Here is a 23581-nt window from a genome sequence, read left to right on the forward strand (position 1 = left end):
GGAGATGGTCCTGGATTATCTACTGGGCCCTGTTTTTATTTATTTACTTTAAATATTTCTGTATTTGGCTGTGCCAGGTCTTAGTTGCTGCACATGAGATCTTCGATCTTTGCTGCAGCGTGCGGGATCTTTAGTTGCAGCACGTGGCGTCTAGTTCCCTGACCAGGCATCAAACCCTGATCCCCTGCGTTGGGAGTGTGGAGTCCTAGCCACGGACCAAGGGAAATCCCTACTGGGCCCAATTTAATTGCAAGAGTCCTTGTAATCCAAGAAGGAAGGAGGAGAGTCAGAGCCAGAGGGACGCAGCAGGAGACAGACCGGACCCGCCTCTGAGCTCTGAGGACGGAGGTGGGCCCACGAGCCCAGGAACGCAGGCAGCCTGGAGAAGCCGGAAAAAACACAGAAGCAGACGTTTCTCTCTGAATCTCCCCGAGGAGCTCAACCCTGCCCCTTAATGGTGGCCAAAGAAGATCTCACTTGAACTTCTGACCTCCAGAATAAGATAAATAAATAAGATAAATTTGTATTGTTTTAAGCAACCGAATTGTGATGCGTTACAGCTGCAAAAGGAAACTCATACCCAACAAACACGTGAGGCATCTGATACATGAGATGGTGGTAAGTGCTGTGGGGAAAAATAAAGCCAGGTGGAGGACAGGGGATGTCAGCATGGTTTGCAGTTTTGAGCAGAGGGAACAGGCAGGCGGGGCCTCCCTGAAAAGGTCACACTTCACGGAGGCCTGAAGGAGGTAAGGACGTGAGCCAGGCGGTTAATGGGGGAAATGGTACCAGCTGGAGGGACAGGCAGGTGCAAAGGCCCTGAGGTGGGAGTGAGCTTGGTATGTTGGAGGCACAGCAGGGCAGCCACCGTGAAGGTGGCAGAGTGAGCTGGGGGGATGGAGGTAGGGGAGGTCAGGGGGATTGTGGGCGGCCAAGTGACCTCTGGTGAGGGGGCTTGGCATGTAGGAGCCGCCCTCCCTGGTTTGAAAAGATCCCACATGACACAGAGTAACTAAGCCTGTTGGCTGCAACTATTGAGCCTGTGCTCTGGCCCAGGAGCTGCTACTACCGAAGCCTGCATGCCCTAGAGCCTGTGCCCCACAACCAAGAGCAGCGTCAGCTTGTGCCAACTAGAGGAAGTCCGTGAGCAGCAACAAAGACCCAGCACAGCCAAAAATAATGAATTAATTAATTAAAAAGAAAAGATCAGCCTCTTTCCCAGGTCTGCCCAGGCTGCTGCCATGATTTTCCACTCACTAAAGTGAAGAAGGAACGTGCCCACCCCCTATGCCATCATCCCATCCCAGGTCTTGCTTCCTAGGTCAGCCTGTTGCTTGGAATCCTTCTCTGAATCTCAGTGCCTGATACAGCCTGGTCTAGGCAGGGTGGGCAGAGACACCGTGCCCTCCATCTCACCCTAGAACTGCCAGGCCTGGGAGGAGACGGCTGCATTGCCTCCCTTGGGATCAAGGCCAAGCAGGACCACCTGTGCCCTGGGCTTGAGCAGCTGGGCTGGCGGTCAGAGGATGAGAGTCACCAGCCACCTCCCCTCCACTGTCTGTGCTCCATGACCTGGGGCTGGTGGCTCACCCTCTCTGGGCCCCAGTCTCCACATCCAAGGGCAAAAGAGATTGGATTAATCAGGGGTCTTGAGCTGACAGCCTGTAGCCACATCCTGCCCACAGACGTGTTTACGTGTTCTAGATTAATGGTCAGCACTTCAGAGTTGAGAAACTTCTCGTAAACTCCAGATTCCTGGCTTCTTTTAAGAAATGAGAAGGTCTGGCAGGTGGTGCCTGGAGCTGACTCTGGGCTATCATGGTCAGCGCCCCACCCACTCCGTCATTTCTGACTTGTGTGTTGAGATGCTGGGATGTCTGAGTTTACAGCCCTGGATGCTGTGGCCCTTCCAGCTCCAATTTCGTTCACTCAACAGCTATTCCTTGAGCATTTAGTATGTGTAGGACCTACGAGAGAAGCCTGACAAGCCCGTTTTACAGACGAGGGAAGTGAAGATCAGGGAAGGGGGGACTGTGGTTTACTAGGCTCACGGAGTCGGCATTGAGGTTGCATCTGAGCCACAAATGATTGACAACTGATCCCAAAGATCTTTCGCCAAAATGTATTAAGTACTGACACGGGCCAGGGCCATGGCCCTGAACTGGACAGACCAGGTCCTGGCTTCATGGGCTGATGTAATTCCTGGAGCCACAGCGATCAACCAGGAAAACCTGGAATTCCAGGAGAAAGGTAGATGAGCAGGGGGGTGGCAGGCCCAGGAGGGAGGAGGTGATGCTGGAGCTGCTTCCCATGGAGCGAGGGCTTGAGGCTCGAGCCCTGAGGTCCCCCTTCCTCTTCCTGTGACCATCATGGACACTTCGCTGAGACCCAACCCTCTCCAGGCACCGACTTTCCACTAAGATTCTGGTGACATGTGGCTCTGGAGTCTCACACTCACTGCTTACCTGCTGTGTGAACTTTAACAAGGGGCTTAGCCTTTCTGTGCCTCAGTTTCCAAGTCTGTAAAATGGAGACAGCATGGGTATCTACCACCCAAGGGCGTTGGTGGTGATACAAAATGACAAATTACAGTCGCCTAGGATGTAGCTGGGGCTCAGTAATCAGGAACTGTGATCAGAAAGTCCTTCCACTGGGGAGAGTCCGGAGGCTAAATAGACTACAGAGTATCTGCTCCCTGGAGGATGGGGTAGTGGGAGGAAGATGGGGTTGCAGGACACATTCCCGGGGAACCCCATGCACAACAGTGGGATCGGAACCCACCACTGACTCTACCTGTGGGAATTTTCCATCCAGAGGAGGGGCCCGGGCAGCCCCTTGGGCAGACAGGAGGCTGGGGTCTGGTTGGGACCCTCTGCTGTTCACTCCCACCAGGAAGGTGCCGGAGGAAATGTTTTCACCACCCATGTTTTTACCTTCAGTGTCCCAGGAGCCCAGCCCCACTGGCCTCAGGCTTGGGAAGCAAATGCAGGTTTTCACCTTTTCCACGTGCTGAGAGGGGCCAGGACCTCTGCAGAGAGACACCATGAAGCTCTGACGCAGCCTCCCGCAGCTCCTCCTAGTCCCCGGGTCTCCCGGGACAGGGATTCTCCCAAGGAGAGGATGGAAGCAGAAATGACGGGGGTGGGGCTGAGAAAGGCCTGTGTAGTCCCCACCTCTTTCACAGAGTGCAGACACATAGTAGGTCTTCAACAATGTTCCAGCAATGGATGGATGGGTGGGAGGGAGAGTGAGAGGGTGGATGGATGGATGGATGGATGGTTAGGACTTAATCCTGAGAACACTGATCTTGGAGGAAAGTTACTGGGTCATCACGATCCTGACCACAGACTCATTGAGACCAAGGGCAACTCCCCTCCCTCCTGGCTCCCTCAAGTCCAAGCACCTCTCAGTGCACCTCCCTTTGGAGACTGAGCCATGTGCTGCCCCGGGTCCTGTGTGGGTTTTAACTCCCCTTGATGCTCAGTGCAGTGCGTTTGTGCCTGTGACATGCTGAATAAACAAACACACGTGGAGCCCACAAGCTTAATCAGGCAGCTCTGGTGCCCAGGTGTCAGTCACGGGGGCGTCTAATCACAGCCAGCCCATGAGAGGTGAGATTACTGACATTCTGCAGGTGGAGCAAGTTGAGCCTCAGCGATCTCACTAGGAAGGGATTTTAAAAATAAATAAATTTTTTAAAGAATGAAAAGTCACTCAGTTGTGTCTGACTGTTTGAGACCCCATAGACTGTAGCCCACCAGGCTTCTCTGTTCATGGGATTCTCCAGGCAAGAACACTGGAGTGGGTAGCCATTCCCTTCTCCAGGGGATCTAGGGATGAGCTCTTTCAGCTGTGTCTGCTGGTCTCAGAATGACTTCAAGACGAGGTCTGCTCTTTTAGGCAAGGGAAGGGGAGCCATATAAGCAATCACAATGGTGTTGGTATTTCTTGAGCATTTGTTTTGTGCCAGACTTTCTAAGTATTATTTATCCTTCCTGAGTCAGTCAGGGCCCACCAAGACACAGAATGTATCAAATAGATGAATAAATGATTCCGTAATGAATGAAAAACCTCCATCCCAGTCCTCCCCATCCCCCAGACCTGGGGGACTGGCGCTACCAGGATCTAGTGGGTAGAAGCCACGGATGTTTCTAAACGTTCTGAAAGCCCAGGACAGTCCCCAGTGGAAAATTATCTGCCCCAGATTGTGTCCCAGTTGAGAAACTTAGCCTAATTCTTATTCTGTGCAGCCACAAAAATGTATACAGACATGTAGAAGATACAAAGATTTTTTTTTTTGGTGGGTGTTTTAAAATAAGTGGCATAATACTGTATCTATCATTCTGAGATTGCTTTTCTTGCTTAAAAATACATTTTGGAGATTTTTTTGGATCCACATATGCAAACTTTCCCAATCTTTTTTTTTTTAACAGCAGGACACATGAAGATTGGTTCCAGTTTGGGATTATTACAAACATTGCTTCAATAAATATTTTTGGATTTCTCATTTCTATGAGGCAATAAGTCACTAAAAATTTTTTCTGCTTTGGCTGGGTTGAGCTAAGATTTTTGCTCTTACCACTAAAGCACCTGGAACTCTAGGGAGGGTTGAGGAGATTATTTCAAAGATCCTTCAAGTGTAGACATTTCCTGAAGCCTTAAGTGGAGTGCATACCAGCTGGAGGAGATGCCCTGTATAAGAAGGTAGGGAGCTCACGGAGAGGTTTAGCAGAGAAAGAGAGGGCATGCCAGGCAGCAGGGGCACAAGAAGCATGCTTGGTAACCAATGATAAAACTTGCCCTGGCAATGACCTCAAGCTTCAAGCCAGGTGCTAAGGCACCCACCCACCCCTCCAGGTGCAGCATGAGCCCTGCCTAAGAGCCTATTGGAAAGGCAGAATCTCCTGCTCTGCTGCAGATCTACTGAGTCAGCTCTGCTTTTAACAAAACCCCTAAGAACTTCCCTGGTGGTCCAGCATCTGCCTTCCCGTATGGAGGAAACAGGTTCAATCCCTGGTAAGGCAACAAGAATCCCGCATGCAGCAGGTGTGTGCCATAACGCAATGAAGACCCAGAGCAGCCAAAATTAAAAACAAAACAAAACTGAGTCCTCCAGTCCAATTCACTTAAAAGATGGAGAAGGACCAGTTTCGGTTCAGAAACCTCCAGAATCATGCTTTTATTCTATAAGAGAGAAGAGTGGACTGAACTGCAGTGTCTCTCTGTTTTCACACCTCTCAAACACCTTTCAACATTTTCCACTTTGGTGGAAGAACAGAGAAAGAAAAGAAGATGCAGACACAGTCACCTGTGTGCCTGTGGACATGCACGCATGCACACAACGCAGGCAACGTCGCCACCACTCACGTGATGGCTAACAGGCGCCTATTTCTTTAATGAACACCATTTCCTACCGAAGTAAGTGCAACGCTTCGTGCATTCTCCCACCAAGATCGTCAAGCTCTGGGAGTCACCCCAGGCGAGAAGTCAGAGGTGATGCTTCAGACACTTAAAGGACGGTCATGGTAAAACCGATAGCATGAAGGCCCTTTTCAGTCTTTTCATCGCCTGGAAGGACAACCCAGTGGCTGGGTCTGTCATCTCTGACGGAGGGCACAGCCCACTGTGTCTTTCATTGTCAGGACCTTGACTCTAATTACTCAACTCACCCGAAGGCCCCTCCATCATAAATCCACCTTCTTCAACAGCTCAGAGTCACGTCTTGTATGGCAACCATCTGTATAAACAAAGTATTTTGGGGTCAAGAAAAGTGGTTCTTCTCTGTGCACCATTTTTTAGCATAATTGTCCCCTCACTTCTAACTCCCTGCAAGACTGGGCTTAAAGAAACATATCATTTTCTTCCACATCTCTTAAGAAAACAAAAACAATTTGAATTCCACAGCTCCCTGAGGGAGGTGACCGCTGGCACCCAGTTCTGCCCTGGAAGGCTTTGGATGTCAAACAGAGAAACAGACGTTTTTTTCCCGGTCTCCAGTCTCCTGGCCTCTGGCCTCAGCTCTTTTTCCTTTCCCTGGATTCTGTCTCCCCAAATCTCCTGGACCACCTCTAAGTCTCCATCTGTCCACCCAGGAAGGAAAAGAGAGTTTACACTGTAAATATTTAGCCTGAAGGTCTCGGACAGAGTTTGGGGGAGGGCCCTAGCAGCAAGGTTCCAGGCTAGGACGCCCTCACTGTTCTCCCAACAGCCTCATCTTGGTCCTCCCCCTGTCTTCATCTCCCTCGGCCCCATCATCCAGGGCAACCTAGAGAATGCTTGGTGATGATGGGTGAATCTGGCTCCCCTATAATCTGTATCACTGCTCCCAAAGCCAGCCCCATAAGCATACAGTCTAAGTTGTGACTCACCTCCCCAGCAGGCTAACCCTAGATCACCTCCCAGACCACTGCCCCCGAGACAGTCAATTCCTAGGCAGGTTGATAAGAAGTCCAGGGGTCCCCAAGGAGAGAGAGGTCTGGAATTCTCAAGGAGGAAGAAAGGACCATTGTTTTTTTTCTCTCTACATTCCTTAGGATTATATAACAAAATGTATCCTGCTTGAGGACAGTCTCTGGAAAAAACTGTCTGGCTAATCCTGTTATCTTAAAATGTAAATTATGGGAGTGGGTCTAGTGAGGTCTTTACAACCTCCAGGCATTCTTTTGATTCACTGTAATAAGTAATTAAAAAATATATAACTCTGTTGCTAACACTAGTGAGGGGGTACTCTTTCTGCCCCCTTCTGATGTCAATGTCAGAAGCTTTCTCTATCTCCTTTATACTTTAATAAAACTCTATTACACAAAAGCTCTGAGCGATCAAGCCTCATCTCCGGCCCCAGATTGAATTCTTCTCCTCCGGAGGCCAGGAATCCCAGTATCTTTTGTGATTCAGCAGCAACCTTTCATCCTGGGGCTCATCCGGGATTCTTCAGGACAAGGTAAGGATGCTTGAAGCTCTGGATCTTTGTTCTCCTAGCAAACATGTTTTCTGCTGTACTTTACTAACTTCCCTGGTGGCTTAGAGGTTAAAGTGTCTGCCTGCAATGCGGGAGACCTGGGTTCGATCCCTGGGTTGGGAAGATCCCCTGGAGAAGGAAACGGCAACCCATTCTAGTACTCTTGCCTGGAGAATCCCACGGACGGAGTAGCCTGGTAGGCTACAGTCCATGGGGTCGCAAAGAGTCAGACACGACTGAGACTTCACTTTCACTTTCACTTACACTTACTAACTCTACAGTGTGCTTGTGTGAATGAATGACACGCCCTGCGCGAAGCAAGTGAGGAGCCCCGCTCTGCTGTTCCATGGTGACCTCATACGGCTTACGGCAGAAACCCGTCGCGGTTTATACTGACCTACCAATACCAAGAGACACCCAATGTCTCTTTCGGGGACTGACCAGAAATGGGCAAAGCATGTGGACCGAACTCTCCTTTCTCGGTCAAACTATCTGGTTTCTTTGACCATTTCGTAACTCCTTGGGAATTAGAACTACTAATCTAATCTGTTGGATCACAGACTTTCAAGGGACGTGTGATCTATGCTGTTAATGGACCGAACTCTCCTTTCTTGGTCAAACTATCTGGTTTCTTTGACCATTTCGTAACTCCTTGGGAATTAGAACTACTAATCTAATCTGTTGGATCACAGACTTTCAAGGGACTTGTGATCTATGCTGTTACTGTGTACTGTTACTTAGGTCCCAAACTTGGGTTGGTAGTCAGGAAGCACCTAGCCTCGCTAGGAATCGAAAGTTCGGAAGCTAGATGGAGCTCTAGCTCTAAGAGCATCTCGGAGGTTAAAGGTTACTCAGATTGGACGTGCAATGGGTTTCTTCCTTTGGTAATGTTAGCTCTTAGTGGACCAGAGGAGGCTTTCCAGTGGATTTTGTCCCAAACTCCTTAGATATTCTTTTTGTGGAATCTGTGGGAATGAACTGGAAGGACTGGCCCTAAAAAAACTCGAGGACAAAAATCGCTTTTTCCTCACTGGCCAGCCGTTCTCTTTTGCTATCGTTTATACTGGTATGGTAATCCTTGGAAGGAACATCTCAGTTTTATGTTCGTACTGGTCTTACTGTGGTCAGGAATATACTCAGGGTTGTGAACACACACTCAGGTGACGAATGTTTCCCCCAGCGGTCTTAGCTGGGGAGGCATTCCAGAAGGTTACTCTGATTGCACCCCGGGTGGCATCAGAGGCAAGCAAGGTTTTAATGGTGAGGAGCTAGGCATCAGTCTGGGATGCCATCAGGTCTACCCCTGATTCATCTCCACCCCGTCTCGGTGGTAGAACCAGGAGGAACAAGTACAGCACCTGTGTCGGTAAGGGACAAAGTGCTACCAGGGAAGGAAAGCTTTGGTGTAAAGTCTGTCTACAGCCCCATCTAGAGCAGGGAGAGACGCCTCCGGTAGAATGATGGCGCTGGTCACTTTTTTTCTCTCTTACAGATGGGAGCTAACAATTCCAGCCTCACTCATTTGAACTGTGTCCTGAAAAACGGATAGATTTGATCCCCAGAGCTTAAAGAAGACACGCCTGGTCTTCCTATGTGATACTGCATGGCGGTGGTACCCACTGGAGGATGGCGAACGGTGGCCAGTTGGAGGGTCTCTTAATTATAAGACTGTTTTACAATTAGACTGGTTCTGTAGAAAACAAGGGAAATGGGTAGAAATAGCATATTTGTTGTCCTTTTTCTCTCTTCAAAATATGCCAGACTTATGTCTTAAGGGTATAAATTTCAGTTGTTCTTTAAGCTATAACTGGGACTCTGTGCTATTTTCTGATCTTCTGATTTTCTGAGTTTCTGAACATGCCAGAGTCTCCCTCACCCCTTTTGGGAAGGGATATACTGAGCAAGGTCCATGCCTCATGGATTTCATGAATATGGACCCCTCCCTTTCTCTCCCTTTAATTGAACAAAATGTAAATCCTAAAGTACGGGCTGATGGAAAATCTGTGGGTCGAGCACAAAATGCTAGTTGTCAAGCTCAAAGACCCCCACTTATTTCCACATAAGAAGCAATATCTACCGAAACCTGAGGTTAAGAAAGGGTTAAAACCCATCGTCAAGAATTTAAAGGAGCAGGGACTATTAACTCCCTGTAACAGTCTATGCAACACTCCCATTTTGGGTATAAAGAAATCAAATGGTAAATGGAGACTAGTTCAAGATTTACAAATAATAAATGAGGCTGTATTTCCTTTACACCCCGTGGTGCCTATTATACTCTATTGTCTGAAATTCCTGAATGAGCCAAATACTTCTCAGTAATTGATTTAAAAGATGCCTTCTATTCAGTGCCTTTGGCGGAGGAAAGTCAATTTCTATTTGCCTTTGAAGACCCTACAAAGCCAGCTTCTCAGTTAACCTGGACAGTTTTGCCCCAGGGATTTCGTGACAGCTCTCACTTATTTGGACAAAGTTTGTTACAGGATCTACAAAACTTTAATAGCTCTGAAGCAGTGGTACTACAATATGTAGATGATATTCTGCTCTGTGCTGAGACAGAGGAAGCTTGTTCACAAGCCTCAGAAGATTTCTTAAACTTTCTGACAGGCTGCAGTTACCAGGCATCAAGAGAAAAGGCTCAGCTTTGTCAACAATCTGTTAGATATCTGGGCCTAATTGTATCAGAAGGGATGAGGGCCATAGGCCCCAAGAAGATTAAACCTATACTAAATCATCCCCTACCTATGACTTTAAGACAATTGAGAGGATTTTGGGGAATCACAGGCTACTGTTGCATTGGATTCCGGGTTATGGGGAACTTGCCCGGCCTTTGTATAAACTGGTAGCTAAGACTCAGCAGTCCCAGACCAATGGACTGGTTTGGTCTCCAGATACTCAAAAGGCTTTTAAGATTCTTCAGACTGCTCTCCTACAAGCTCCCACTTTGAGCTTGCCCACAGGGTCAGAATTTAATTTGTTAGTCACTGAAAGAAAAGGTATGGCCTTAGGAGTTTTGACACAACCCCGAGGGCCTCACCTGCAACCTATTTCTTGTCTAAGCAGAGAATTAGACGTAATTTGTAATTTCACGTGGGTGGCTACACTGTCCAAGAGTAATTGGGGCAACGGCTTTATTAACTCCTGAAGCTTTAAAAATAATCCATGCATGAGATCTTTCTGTATTGACTTCTCATGATGTGAGTGGAATCTTAAATTCTAAGGTTAATACTTGGATGAGAGACAGTAGGCTTCTTAAATATCAGTCATTGTTGTTAGAAGGACCAGTAACTAAGCTTAAAGTTTGTGTAAATTTAAATCCTGCCACTTTCCTTCCTGAGAAGGAAAATGAAACACCTCATCACGATTGTTCCCAATTCCCAACTTTATGCAGCTCAGGAAGACCTAATGGATACCCCGTTAGACAATCCTGACATGGAAATATTTACAGATGCCAGTTTTTTTGTTTGTGAGGGGAAGTGTAAAGCAGGTTACGCAGTGGTGACGGCTGAACAGGTTTTAGAAGCAAAATCTCTCCCCCAGGGAACCAACGCTCAGCAGGCAGAGCTTGTGGCTCTGACCCGAGCTCTAGAGTTAAGCGAAGGGCAGCGGGTAAATATCTACACTGATTCTAAGTATGTTTATTTGACTTTACATGCTCATGCTGCAACATGGAAAGAAAGAGTTCAAAATGGCAACAGGAGAAGCTATTAATCATTTCAGAGAGCTTGAGAGACTTTTAACTGCTAAATATTGTCCTAAAGAAGTAGCTGTTATGCATTGCAAAGGGCACAGCAGGGATGCGAGTAAAGAAGCCAAAGGTAATCAGCTGGCTGACTGTCAAGCCAGAAAAGCGGCATTTTACTAAACCCCTTCACTCCAGATGCCTTTGAACTGGACAGGTCCTGTGGAACAGGAAAAACCACAATATACCGAGGAAGAATTAGAAAGATACTGTAGGAGGAAACAGACAGAACAGGCTCCATCTTGAAAGCACGACTCCATCTTGGGCCAGAGTCCATCTTGGACTTTGAGCTATATGCCCAGTATCTATGGAAACGACATACCAACTGGAAAACCAGGCCCCCCAGATGGAAGAACCCCAGGGCTCATACCTAGACTCTCCATTGCCTAAAAGAATACCCTAATTATCTGTGTAACCAAATAGAATCATAAATTCTATTATGCTTATTGGGGTATGACCACAGGCCTATTGATAATTGTCCACTTGAAAAAGGAATTCACAGGGCCTGGACCCAATCTCAGGCCTGTTCATGCTGATCATGCTCTGCCACCTCTCCAATGGACTCTGGACTCTGTGCTTAGTGCCTATGGAAACTACAACAGAAGGATAAGACCCCCTCTGGACAGGGGAATCTTGAAGATCACATCCAGGTTACTCATTGCCTAAGAGAACACATACTCTAATCACCCCTGCCTCTGGACAGGTCATAAATGTTTTCTTTACCTTTTTTTTTTTTGAGGCCAAATAATAATATTTAATAGTTTAGTCATTAAACAAAAGTCAGGGACCTTAAGTTCCTCATCAGGGGCTATAGATAATATTCTTTTTTTAAAATTTAAATTTATTTATTTTAATTGGAGGCTAATTACTTTACAATATTGTATTGGTTTTGCCATACATCAACATGAATCCACCACGGGTGTACACGTGTTCCCCATCCTGAACCCCCCTCCCATCTCCCTCCCCGTACCATCCCTCTGGGTCATCCTAGTGCACCAGCCCCAAGCATCCTGTATTCTGCATCGAATCTGGACTGGCGATTCATTTCTTATATGATATTATACATGTTTCAATGCCATTCTCCCAAATCATCCCACCCTCTCCCTCTCCCACAGAGTCCAAAAGACTGTTCTATACATCTGTGTCTCTTTTGCTGTCTCGCATACAGGGTTATCGTTATCATCTTTCTAACTTCCATATATATGTGTTAGTTAGTTAGTTCAGTCGCTCAGTTGTGTCCAACTCTTTGCGACCCCATGAACTGCAGCATGCCAGGCCTCCCTGTCCATCACCAAATCCTGGAGTTCACTCAGACTCATTGGTTTTCTTTCTGGCTTACTTCACTCTGTATAATCGGCTCCAGTTTCATCCACCTCATTAGAAGTGATTCAAATGTATTCTTTTTAATGGCTGAGTAATACTCCATTGTGTATATGTACCACAGCTTTCTTATCCATTCATCTGCTGATGGACATCTAGGTTGCTTCCATGTCCTGGCTATTATAAACAGTGCTGCGATGAACATTGGGGTACACGTGTCTCTTTCAATTCTGGTTTCCTCGGTGTGTATGCCCAGCAGTGGGATTGCTGGGTCATAAGGCAGTTCTATATCCAGTTTTTTAAGGAATCTCCACACTGTTCTCCATAGTGGCTGTACTAGTTTGCATTCCCACCAACAGTGTAAGAGGGTTCCCTTTTCTTCACACCCTCTCCAGCATTTATTGCTTGTAGAGTTTTGGATCACAGCCATTCTGACTGGCATAAAATGGTACCTCATTGTGGTTTTGATTTGCATTTCTCTGATAATGAGTGATGTTGAGCATCTTTTCATGTGTTTGTTAGCCATCTGTATGTCTTCTTTGGAGAAATGTCTATTTAGTTCTTTGGCCCATTTTTTGATTGGGTCATTTATTTTTCTGGACCTGAGCTGCAGGAGTTGCTTGTATATTTTTGAGATTAGTTCTTTGTCAGTTGCTTCATTTGCTATTATTTTGTCCCATTCTGAAGGCTGTCTTTTCACCTTGCTTATAGTTTCCTTTGTTGTGCAGAAGCTTTTAATTTTAATTAGGTCCCATTTGTTTATTTTTGCTTTTATTTCCAATATTCTGGGAGGTGGGTCATAGAGGATCCTGCTGTGATTTATGTCAGAGAGTGTTTTGCCTATGTTCTCCTCTAGGAGTTTTATAGTTTCTGGTCTTAGGTTTAGATCTTTAATCCATATTTAGTTTATTTTTGTGTATGGTGTTAGAAAGTGTTCTAGTTTCATTCTTTTACAAGTGGTTGACCAGTTTTCCCAGCACCACTTGTTAAAGAGATTGTCTTTTCTCCATTGTATATTCTTGCCTCCTTTGTCAAAGATAAGGTGTCCATAGGTGTGTGGATTTATCTCTGGGCTTTCTATTTTGTTCCATTGATCTATATTTCTGTCTTTGTGCCAGTACCATACTGTCTTGATGATTGTGGCTTTGTAGTAGAGCCTGAAGTCAGGCAGGTTGATTCCTCCAGTTCCATTCTTCTTTCTCAAGATTGCTTTGGCTATTCGAGGTTTTTTGTATTTCCATACAAATTGTGAAGTTATTTGTTCTAGCTCTGTGAAAAATACCGTTGGTAGCTTGATAGGGATTGCATTGAATCTATAGATTGCTTTGGGTAGTATACTCATTTTCACTATATTGATTCTTCCGATCCATTAACATGGTATATTTCTCCATCTATTAGTGTCCTCTTTGATTTCTTTCACCAGTGTTTTATAGTTTTCTATATATAGAAATTATTTAGTTTCTTTAGGTAGATATATTCTTAAGTATTTTATTGTTTTCATTGCAATGGTGAATGGAATTGTTTCCTTAATTTCTCTATTTTCTCATTATTAGTGTATAGGAATGCAAGGGGTTTCTGTGTGTTGATTTTATATCCTGCAACTTTACTATATTCATTGATTAGCTCTAGTAATTTTCTGGTGGAGTTTTTAGTATTTTCTATGTAGAGGATCATGTCATCTGCAAACACTGAGAGTTTTACTTTTTCTTTCCCAATTTGGATTCCTTCTATTTCTTTTTCTGCTCTGATTGCTGTGGCCAAAACTTCCAAAACTATGTTGAATAGTAATGGTGAAAGTGGGCACCCTTGTCTTGTTCCTGACTTTAGAGGAAATGCTTTCAATTTTTCACCATTGAGGATAAAGTTTGCTGTGGGTTTGTCATATATAGCTTTTATTACATTGAGGTATGTTCCTTTCTATTCCTGCTTTCTGGAGAGTTTTTATCATAAATGGATGTTGAATTTTGTCAAAGGCTTTCTCTGCATCTTTTGAGATAATCATATGGCTTTTATTTTTCAATTTGTTAATGTGGTATATTACATTGATTGATTTGCAGATATTGAAGAATCCTTGCATCCCTGGGATAAAGCCCACTTGGTCATGGTGTATGATCTTTTTAATGTATTTTTGGATTCTGATTGCTAGAATTTTGTTAAGGATTTTTGCATCTATGTTTATCAGTGATATTGGCCTATAGTTTTCTTTTTTTGTGGCATCTTTGTCAGGTTTTGGTATTAGGGTGATGGTGGCCTCATAGAATGAGTTTGGAAGTTTACCTTCCTCTGCAATCTTCTGGAAGAGTTTGAGTAGGATAGGTGTTAGCTCTTCTCTAAATTTTTGGTAGAATTCAGCTGTGAAGCCGTCTGGACCTGGGCTTTTGTTTGCTGGAAGATTTCTGGTTACAGTTTCAATTTCCGTGCTTGTGATGGGTCTGTTAAGATTTTCTATTTCTTCCTGATGTAGTTTTGTAAAGTGGTACTTTTCTAATAATTTGTCCATTTCTTCAACATTGTCCATTTTTATTCATATAATTGCTGATAGTAGTCTTTTATGATCCTTTGTATTTCTATGTTGTCTGTTGTGATCTCTCCATTTTCATTTCTAATTTTATTGATTTGATTTTTCTCCCTTTGTTTCTTGATGAGTCTGGCTAATGGTTTGTCAATTTTATTTATCCTTTCAAAGAACCAGCTTTTGGCTTTGTTGATTTTTGCTATGGTCTCTTTTGTTTCTTTTGCATTTATTTCTGCCCTAATTTTAAAGATTTCTTTCCTTCTACTAACCCTGGGGTTCTTCATTTCTTCCTTTTCTAGTTGCTTTAGGTGTAGAGTTAGGTTATTTATTTGACTTTTTCCTTGTTTCTTGAGGTATGCCTGTATTGCTATGAACTTTCCCCTTAGCACCGCTTTTACAGTGTCCCACAGGTTTTGGGTTGTTTTCATTCATTTCTATGCATATTTTGATTTTTTTTAACTTCTTCTGTGATTTGTTGGTTATTCAGCAGCGTGTTGTTCAGCCTCCATATGTTGGAATTTTTAATAGTTTTTCTCCTGTAAGTGAAGTCACTCAGTCGTATCCGACTCTTTGCGACCCCATGGACTGTAGCTTACCATGCTCCTCCGTCTGTGGGATTCTCCAGGCAAGAATACTGGAGTGGGTTGCCATTTCCTTCCCCAGGAGATCTTCCCAACCCAGGGATCGAACCGGGGTCTCCTGCATTGCAGGTAGACGCTTTACCATCTGAGCCACCAGGGAAGCTCTCTTTCTCCTGTAATTGAAATCTAATCTTACTGCATTGTGGTCGGAAAAAATGTTTGGAATGATTTCAATTTTTTTGAATTTACCAAGGCTAGATTTATGGCCCAAGATGTGATCTATCCTGGAGAAGTTTCCATGTGCGCTTGAGAAAAAGGTGAAATTCATTGTTTGGGGGTGAAATGTCCTATAGCTATCAATTAGGTCTAACTGGTGTATTGTGTAATTTAAAGTTTGTGTTTCCTTGTTAATTTTCTGTTTAGTTGATCTATCCATAGGTGTGAGTGGGGTATTAAAGTCTCCCACTATTATTGTGTTATTGTTAATTTCCCCTTTCATACTTGTTAGCATTTGTCTTACATATTTCGGTGCCCCTATGTTGGGTGCACATATATTTATAATTGTTATATCTTCTTCTTGGATTGATCCTTTGATCATTATGTAGTGTCCTTCTTTGTCTCTTTTCACAGCCTTTGTTTTAAAGTCTATTTTATCTAATATGAGTATTGGTACTCCTGCTTTCTTTTGGTCTCTATTTGCGTGGAATATCTTTTTCCAGCCCTTCACTTTCAGTCTGTATGTGTCCCCTGTTTTGAGGTGGGTCTCTTGTAGACAACATATATAGGGGTCTTGTTTTTGTATCCATTCAGCCAGTCTTTGTCTTTTGGTTGGGGCATTCAACCCATTTACGTTTAAGGTAATTATTGATAAGTATGATCCTGTTGCCATTTACTTTATTGTTTTGGGTTCGAGTTTATACACCCTTTTTGTGTTTCTTGTCTAGAGAGTATCCTTTAGTATCTGTTGGAGAGCTGGTTTGGTGGTGCTGAATTCTCAGCTTTTGCTTGTCTGTAAAGCTTTTGATTTCTCCTTCATATTTGAATGAGATCCTTGCTGGGTACAGTAATCTGGGCTGCAGGTTATATTCTTTCAACACTTTAAGTATGTCTTGCCATTCCCTCCTGGTCTGAAGAGTTTCTACTGAAAGATCAGCTGTTATTCTTATGGGAATCTCCTTGTGTGTTATTTGTTGTTTTTCCCTTGCTGCTTTTAATATTTGTTCTTTGTGTTTGATTTTTGTTAATTTGATTAATATGTGTCTTGGGGTGTTTTGCCTTGGGTTTATCCTGTTTGGGACTCTCTGGGTTTCTTGGACTTGGGTGATTATTTTCTTCCCCATTTTAGGGATGTTTTCAACAATTATCTCCTCAAGTATTTTCTCATGGTCTTTCTTTTTGTCTTCTTCTGGGACTCCTATGATTTGAATGTTGGGGCATTTAATATTGTCCTGGAGGTCTCTGAGATTGTCCTCATTTCTTTTAATTCGTTTTTCTTTTATCCTCTCTGATGCATTTATTTCTACCATTCTATCTTCTACTTCACTAATCCTATCTTCTGCCTCCATTATTCTACTATTTGTTGCCTCCAGAGTGTTTTTGATCTCATTTATTGCATTATTCATTATATATTGACTCTTTTTTATTTCTTCTAGGTCCTTGTTAAACCTTTCTTGCATCTTCTCAATCCTTGTCTCCAGGCTGTTTATCTGTGATTGCATTTTGATTTCAAGGTTTTGGATCATTTTCACTATCATTATTTGGAATTCTTTATCATGTAGATTCCCTATCTCTTCCTCTTTTGTTTGGTTTGGTGGGCATTTATCCTGTCCCTTTACCTCCTGGGTATTCCTCTGTCTCTTCATCTTGTTTATATTGCTGAATTTGGGGTGGCCTTTCTGTATTCTGGCAGTTTGTGGAGTTCTCCTTTTGTGGAATTTCCTCGCTATGGGTGGGGTTGTACGGGTGGCTTGTCAAGGTTTCTTAGTTACGGAAGCTTGTGTCGGTGTTCTGGTGGGTGGAGCTGGATTTCTTCTCTCTGGAGTGCAATGAAGTGTCCCGTAATATGTTATGAGATGTCAGTGGGTTTGGAGTGACTTTGGGCAGCCTGTATATTGAAGCTCAGGGCTATGTTCCTGTGTTGCTGGAGAATGTGCGTGGTATGTCTTGCTCTGGAACTTGTTGGCCCTTGGGTGGTGCTTGGTTTCAGTGTAGGTATGGAGGCGTTTGATGAGCTCCTATTGATTAATGTTTCCTGGAATCAGGAGTTCTCTGATGTTCTCAGGATTTGAACTTAAGCCTCCTGCTTCTGGTTTTCAGTCTTATTTTTACAGTAGCCTCAAGACTTCTCGATCTATACAGCACCATTGATAAAACATCTAGGTTAAAGATGAAAAGTTTCTCCACAGTGAGGGACACCCAGAGAGGTTCACAGAGTTACATGGAGAAGATAAGAGGGAGGAGGGAGTTAGAGGTGACCCGAATGAGATGAGGTGGAATCAAAAGAGGAGAGAGCAAGCTAGCCAGTAATCACTTCCTTATGTGCGCTCCACAGTCTGGACCACTCAGAGATGTTCACAGAGTTATACAGAGAAGAGAAGAGGGAGGAAAGAGACAGAGGTGGCCAGGAGGATAAAAGGGGGGAATCAAAAGGAGAGAGATGGATCCAGCCAGTAATCAGTTCCCTAAGTGTTCTCCACTGTCTGGAACACACAGAAATTCACAGAGTTGGATAGAGAAGAGAAGGGGCAGGGAGGAGACAGAGGCGACCTGGTGGAGAAAAAGGAGAGTCCAAAGAGGGAGAGAGCAGTCAAGCCAGTAATCTCGCTCCCAAGTAAAAATGGATACTGAAGATTGGGTTCTTAAAGGTACAAAATTGATAACAAATACCAAAAAGCAAAGATTAAAAATCTAGAGTAGAGGTTGGATTTTCAAAAATACAATATTAAAGAAAAGAAGAAAAAAAAAGTCACAAAAATTATAAATATATATACATATGAAGTTTGCTTTAAAAAATAGGATCTTTTTTTGCAAAGTAATAGTAGGTTATAAAAATGAAAATTAAAGGAGTAATAGAGGACTTAAAATTTTTTTTTTAATTAAAAAAAAGAATGATCGTAAAAATAGTAAAAATATACCTAGGACTTTCTCTGGTGTTGTTGTGGGCAGTGTGGGGTCAGTTCATTTTTGGATAGTTCCTTCAGTTCAGTCCAGTCACTCAGCCATGTCTGACTCTTCGCGACCCCATGAATCACAGCACGCCAGGCCTCCCTGTCCATCATCAACTCCCAGAGTTCACTCAAACTCACATCCATCGAGTCAGTGATGCCATCCAGCCATCTCATTCTCTGTCGTCCCCTTCTCCTCCTGCCCCCAATCCCTCCCAGCATCAGAGTCTTTTCCAATGAGTCAACTCTTTGCATGAGGTGGCCAAAGTACTGGAGCTTCAGCTTTAGCATCATTCCTTCCAAAGAAATCCCAGGGCTGATCTCCTTCAGAGTGGACTGGTTGGATCTCCTTGCAGTCCAAGGGACTCTCAAGAGTCTTCTCCAACACCACAGTTCAAAAGCATCAATTCCTCGGCACTCAGATTTCTTCACAGTCCAACTCTTGCATCCATACATGACCACCGGAAAAACCATAGCCTTGACTAGATGGACCTTTGTTGGCAAAGTAATGTCTCTGCTTTTCAATATACTATCTAGGTTGGTCATAACTTTTCTTCCAAGGAGTAAGCATCTTTTAATTTCATGGCTTGGTCCGGCTTATATTTCTCAAGATCTATAGGCCCCTTCCTATGCAGTCAGTACTAACTACAGGGTTTTAATCTACTGCATCTGTCACTTCCAAGGCAGTTCCCTCTGTTTTAGCTTCTACTGTTTGCTGGTCTCTTCAGTGTCCGATTTCCGCCCTGACACAGGGGGCGGTGGTGGACACTTTTCTAGGCTCCCTTGTTCAGTTGCGCAGTAGGGAGGGAGGGACGCTGCAAACAAATAACACTGGTGTGTGCTCACAGTGTCTCAGCTGCATTGGGCCTGCCCCCACTCACAGCGCGTGTTCCCTCCCTGCCCACACTGCTCAGGCTTTAGGTTGCTCCACTGGGAACCCTCCAAGGCCAGCCCTGGACTGCATGCACCTCCCAGGTCTAAGCCGCTCAGGTTCAGGCACTCGGGGAGTCCTCAGAGGCAGAGACTCGGTTGGGCTGGCGTTTTGTGTCCGAGCAGCTCAGGTGATGAGGTGTTTGGCGAGCACGGTCGCTGTGACTTATCGCCTCCCCCATCCCTGCCACTCGGTTTTCTGGGTGTACAACCGGTGCACCTTTGCAGGCAGATGTCCAGAACCCCAAGAAGTCTTAGTTAGCAAAGAAGCCTGCTTGCAGTTTGGTAGATAATGTCTCTCTGGGGCTGCAAGTGCTCCCTTCCGGCTCTGGCTGCCTGTCACCGGAGGAGGATGGTCTGCAGCCGGCTAGCTCAGTTCAGTCCTTTGTTTTGTGCTCTGGCCTGGCGGTGTCTTAGATTAGGGCTTTGTGCGTGGTAGCTATCCCGCAGTCTGGTTTGCTAGCCCAAGTTAGTTAGCTCAGATTGCCCTCGGGGCATTCAGGCCTGGTCCTTACTCTAAGCAATGCAGCCCGCACCTCCCTGCAAAGCCCCCACTTGCTAGTGGTGGGTGCAGGCATCTGTGCTGCTTCTCCGCTGGGAGAGTTACAATTGGGCTGGTAATCTGTGGGTTTTAATTATTTATTTATTTTTCCTCCCTGTTATGTTGCCCTCTGTGCTTCCAAGGCTCACCACAGATTCGGCAGTGAGAGTGTTTCCTCGTGTTTGGAAACTTCTCTCTTTTTAAGACTCCCTTCCTGGGATGGAGCTCCGTCCCTCCCTCTTTTGTCTCTTTTTTTGTCTTTATATTTTTGCCTACCTCCTTTCGAAGACAATGGGCTGCTTTTCTGGGTGTCTGATGTCCTCTGCTGGCATTCAGAAGTTGTTTTGTGGAATTTACTCAGCGTTTCAATGTTCTTTTGATGAATTTGTGGGGGAGAAAGTGGTCTCCACGTCCTATTCCGACACCATCTTGGGACCGCCTTCATAAATCTTTTCTGTATCTATCGGAATGTAACCACAGGCTTATTGATTATTAACTGGTTGGAATGTAACCACGAGCTTATTGATTATTAACTGTCTGAACACATAAGACATGAATGATGGGGTTATTGTGATTGTGATTGTATTTACCCTTCCTTTGTTTATGTAAGTCTCAAGGAATTTGTGGTGGTGGGTTTCGACATGTATACATGGGGTATAAAAAATTTTCACAAATGCTGGTCGGGGTCCTTGACTAAGAGGAGACTAAGAGGAGACTAAGAGGTCCAATGCCTTGGGTCTGCCGGTATACTAAACTGCATTCCACTATCTGCATTGTCCTTCTGAGTCAGTTTGCTTCCCGGAATGCATGGCTGTAACATTTGGTGCATTGGCTGGGAAACTCCTCGCTTTGAGGGACAGGTCTCATTTGAGGCCACCCTGAGGCTTTGAGGCTTGAATCTCCTAGAGGGGGGAAGGCGCCTTGCCCTGTGTAAGAATTCGGCCTTTCAATGCCCCGTTTCTTCGCTTTGGCAGGTAGTGAATGGCAGCAAGGGAACTGAGCGCTCAGGTGGGGAGGAGCCCAGCTGGCAGGGTGGAAGAGGGGGCCTGATCACCCCCCTGGGAGGGACCAGAAGGGAGACGCATAGGAAACTGGTTTCGGTTGGCGACAATAGCTGCTCGGCACTCAGGTCGAGAGCTGTGCCAGGGATAAAGAAAGGGAACTTTAGGTTTAAGAAAGCCAGTTAGGAGGTGTGTCCACGCCGTCTTAGGGAACATGCCGAGCTGTCACCACAGGGTTTTAGAAAGAGGCCATCAATTTCCACCGCTCACATTCTGCCCTCCCTAGGAGGTACCCATCTGCTGCGTGACCCATCATCTCCCCTGCCAGTGAAAAGGTAGATTGGCTTCTGGGGAAGGCCCTGGGACGTGGGAATCAAGGGTTAAAAATGGGAGGAAACGGATCTAAGGCCACTGTATTGGAGAATATGATTAAGAATTTTAAGAAAGGATTCGATGGAGATGATGGGAGGAAAATGACGCCCGGCCGGCTCCGTACGCTTTGTGAAGTCGAATGGCCTTCAGTGGGAGTTAGCAGGCCATCAGAGGGAATTATGGACTTAAATGTCATAAAGGCAGTCTATGGTAGAGTTACGGGAAAGCGTGCACACCCCGACCAGTTCCTGCACATAGACTCTTGGCTGGGAATAGCCCAAGAACCACCCCCTGCCCCCTGCCCCAAATGGGCCTGTTTTTACACTCATGGCGGGGAAGGAAAAATCTTGATGGCCCAAAAGGTAACCAAGGATGAAGAGGAAATTTTCAGTCAGTTGAGTCACTCAGTCGTGTCCAACTCTTTGCGACCCCATGAATCGCAGCACGCCAGGCCTCCCTGTCCACCACCAACTCCCGGAGTTCACCCAGACTCACGTCCATCGAGTCAGTGATGCCATCCAGCCATCTCATCCTCTGTCGTCCCCTTCTCCTCCTGCCCCCAATCCCTCCCAGCATCAGAGTCTTTTCCAATGAGTCAACTCTTCGCATGAGGTGGCCAAAGTACTGGAGTTTCAGCTTTAGCATCATTCCTTCCAAAGAAATCCCAGGGCTGATCTCCTTCAGAATGGACTGGTTGGATCTCCTTGCAGTCCAAGGGACTCTCAAGAGTCTTCTCCAACACCACAGTTCAAAAGCATCAATTCTTTGGTGCTCAGCCTTCTTCACAGTCCAACTCTCACATCCATACATGACCACTGGAAAAACTATACCCTTGACTAGACGGACCTTTGTTGTCAAAGTAATGTCTCTGCTTTTGAATATGCTATCTAGGTTGGTCATAACTTTTCTTCCAAGGAGTAAGCATCTTTTAATTTGATGACTGCAGTCACCATCTGCAGTGATTTTGGAGCTCAAAAAAATAAAGTCTAACACTGTTTCCACTGTTTCCCCATCTATTTCCCATGAAGTGATGGGACCAGATGCCATGATCTTCGTTTTCTGAATGTTGAGTTTTAAGCCAACATTTTCACTCTCCTCTTTCACCTTCATCAAGAGGCTTTTTAGTTCCTCTTCATTTTCTGCCATAAGGGTGGTGTCATCTGCATATCTGAGGTTATTGATATTTCTCCCGGCATCTTGATTGCAGCTTATGCTTCTTCCAGCCCAGCACTTCTCATGATGTACTCTGAAGGACCCTGAAGGAGATGAGCTTCCCCCACCTCGTATTGGATGATGGTTCTGCCAGCTAGTAGCACCGTGGCCACCAAGGCCCATCCGGAGGAACCAGCCCCAGACCAGTAAGCCTCCCAGACTCCTCAACAGTCCCAAAGCTCCACAGATTGTAGAGCCGCAGCGCCGCCCCCCCCCCAACCCACCCAACAGGCTCCAGCCTCAGCTGGAGGGACAATGGGCCCACCGGACTCTACAAGCCCAGATGCTGCCCCTACGTTCCCTAAACTCTACCCTCCACTCCTGGTAAGTACTCCCGGACAAGGGGGAGGAACCACTGGGATTAAACAAAGGCTCCGCTCTGCCAAAGAGCCAGAGGAAAAAATGCCCTTGCAGATGCCCCTCAGAGAAGCTCAGCAACCCCCAGTGACAGGGGAGGATGCAACTATCACAAGCCCCTGTAACCTGTTACTATCAGCCCTTTTCATCAACGATACACTGAACTGGCAAAAGCACACCCCCTCTTACTCGGTGGAACCCCAGGGCGTGACTAGACTAATGGAGACTATTTTCCTCACTCATTGACCAACCTGGGACGATATAATGCAATTACTAGCATCTGTCTTCAGTACAGAAGAGAGATATAGGATCAACACTGAGGCAAGGAAATGGCTACAGGAGATGGTTCCTGAGGGCACTGCTAACCCACAGAGGTGGATAGAGCAAGGCTTCCCCACTGACAGACCTATTTGGGATTTCAATACAGAGGAAGGAAAAATCCAATTAGACAGACCGTACGACGATTACACAAGGACTTAAAAGTGGAGACCAGAGGCTGATGGACATGTCTAAACCGGCCGGAATAGTTCAGAAGGGAAACGAGTCACCTTCCGAATTTTACGAGAGACTTTGTGAGGCCTACAGACTCTATACACCCATAGGTCCAGAAGCTACGGGCTCCCAGATTGTTATCAATTCAGCATTTATCTCGCAAGCATGTCCTGACAAAAAACAAACGCTTCAAAAGCCCAAGGGAGTTCTATCCATGTCTAGTTCTCGGCTGATTGAAATAGCAGATAAGGTGTTTCAGAATAGGGACACGGAAATAGAAAAGAAATACGAGAAAAGGTATAAAGACAAGCAGAGGAGAACAGACGAGAGGTTTGCAACGTTGGCTGCTGCGCTTGGAAAGTCTTCCGAAGACTTTTCCACCGCCCAAGCAAAGAAATC

The 23581-nt window shown here is 45.3% G+C and overlaps 1 long non-coding RNA gene across 1 annotated transcript in view; it reads right to left on the minus strand.

The window, feature by feature from the left end:
- Positions 1–5708: 5708 nt before the first annotated feature.
- Positions 5709–23581, minus strand: part of LOC138990510 (uncharacterized) — a 37586-nt gene continuing 19713 nt past the window's right edge. Inside the window, exon 3 of the long non-coding RNA XR_011466653.1 lies at positions 5709–5737. This is a non-coding gene — a long non-coding RNA (uncharacterized lncRNA). The remainder of the gene's footprint in view (positions 5738–23581) is intronic.

This window comes from Bos mutus, chromosome 13 (genome assembly GCF_027580195.1).
Source record: "Bos mutus isolate GX-2022 chromosome 13, NWIPB_WYAK_1.1, whole genome shotgun sequence".
In the NCBI taxonomy this organism is placed as follows: Eukaryota; Metazoa; Chordata; class Mammalia; order Artiodactyla; family Bovidae; genus Bos; species Bos mutus.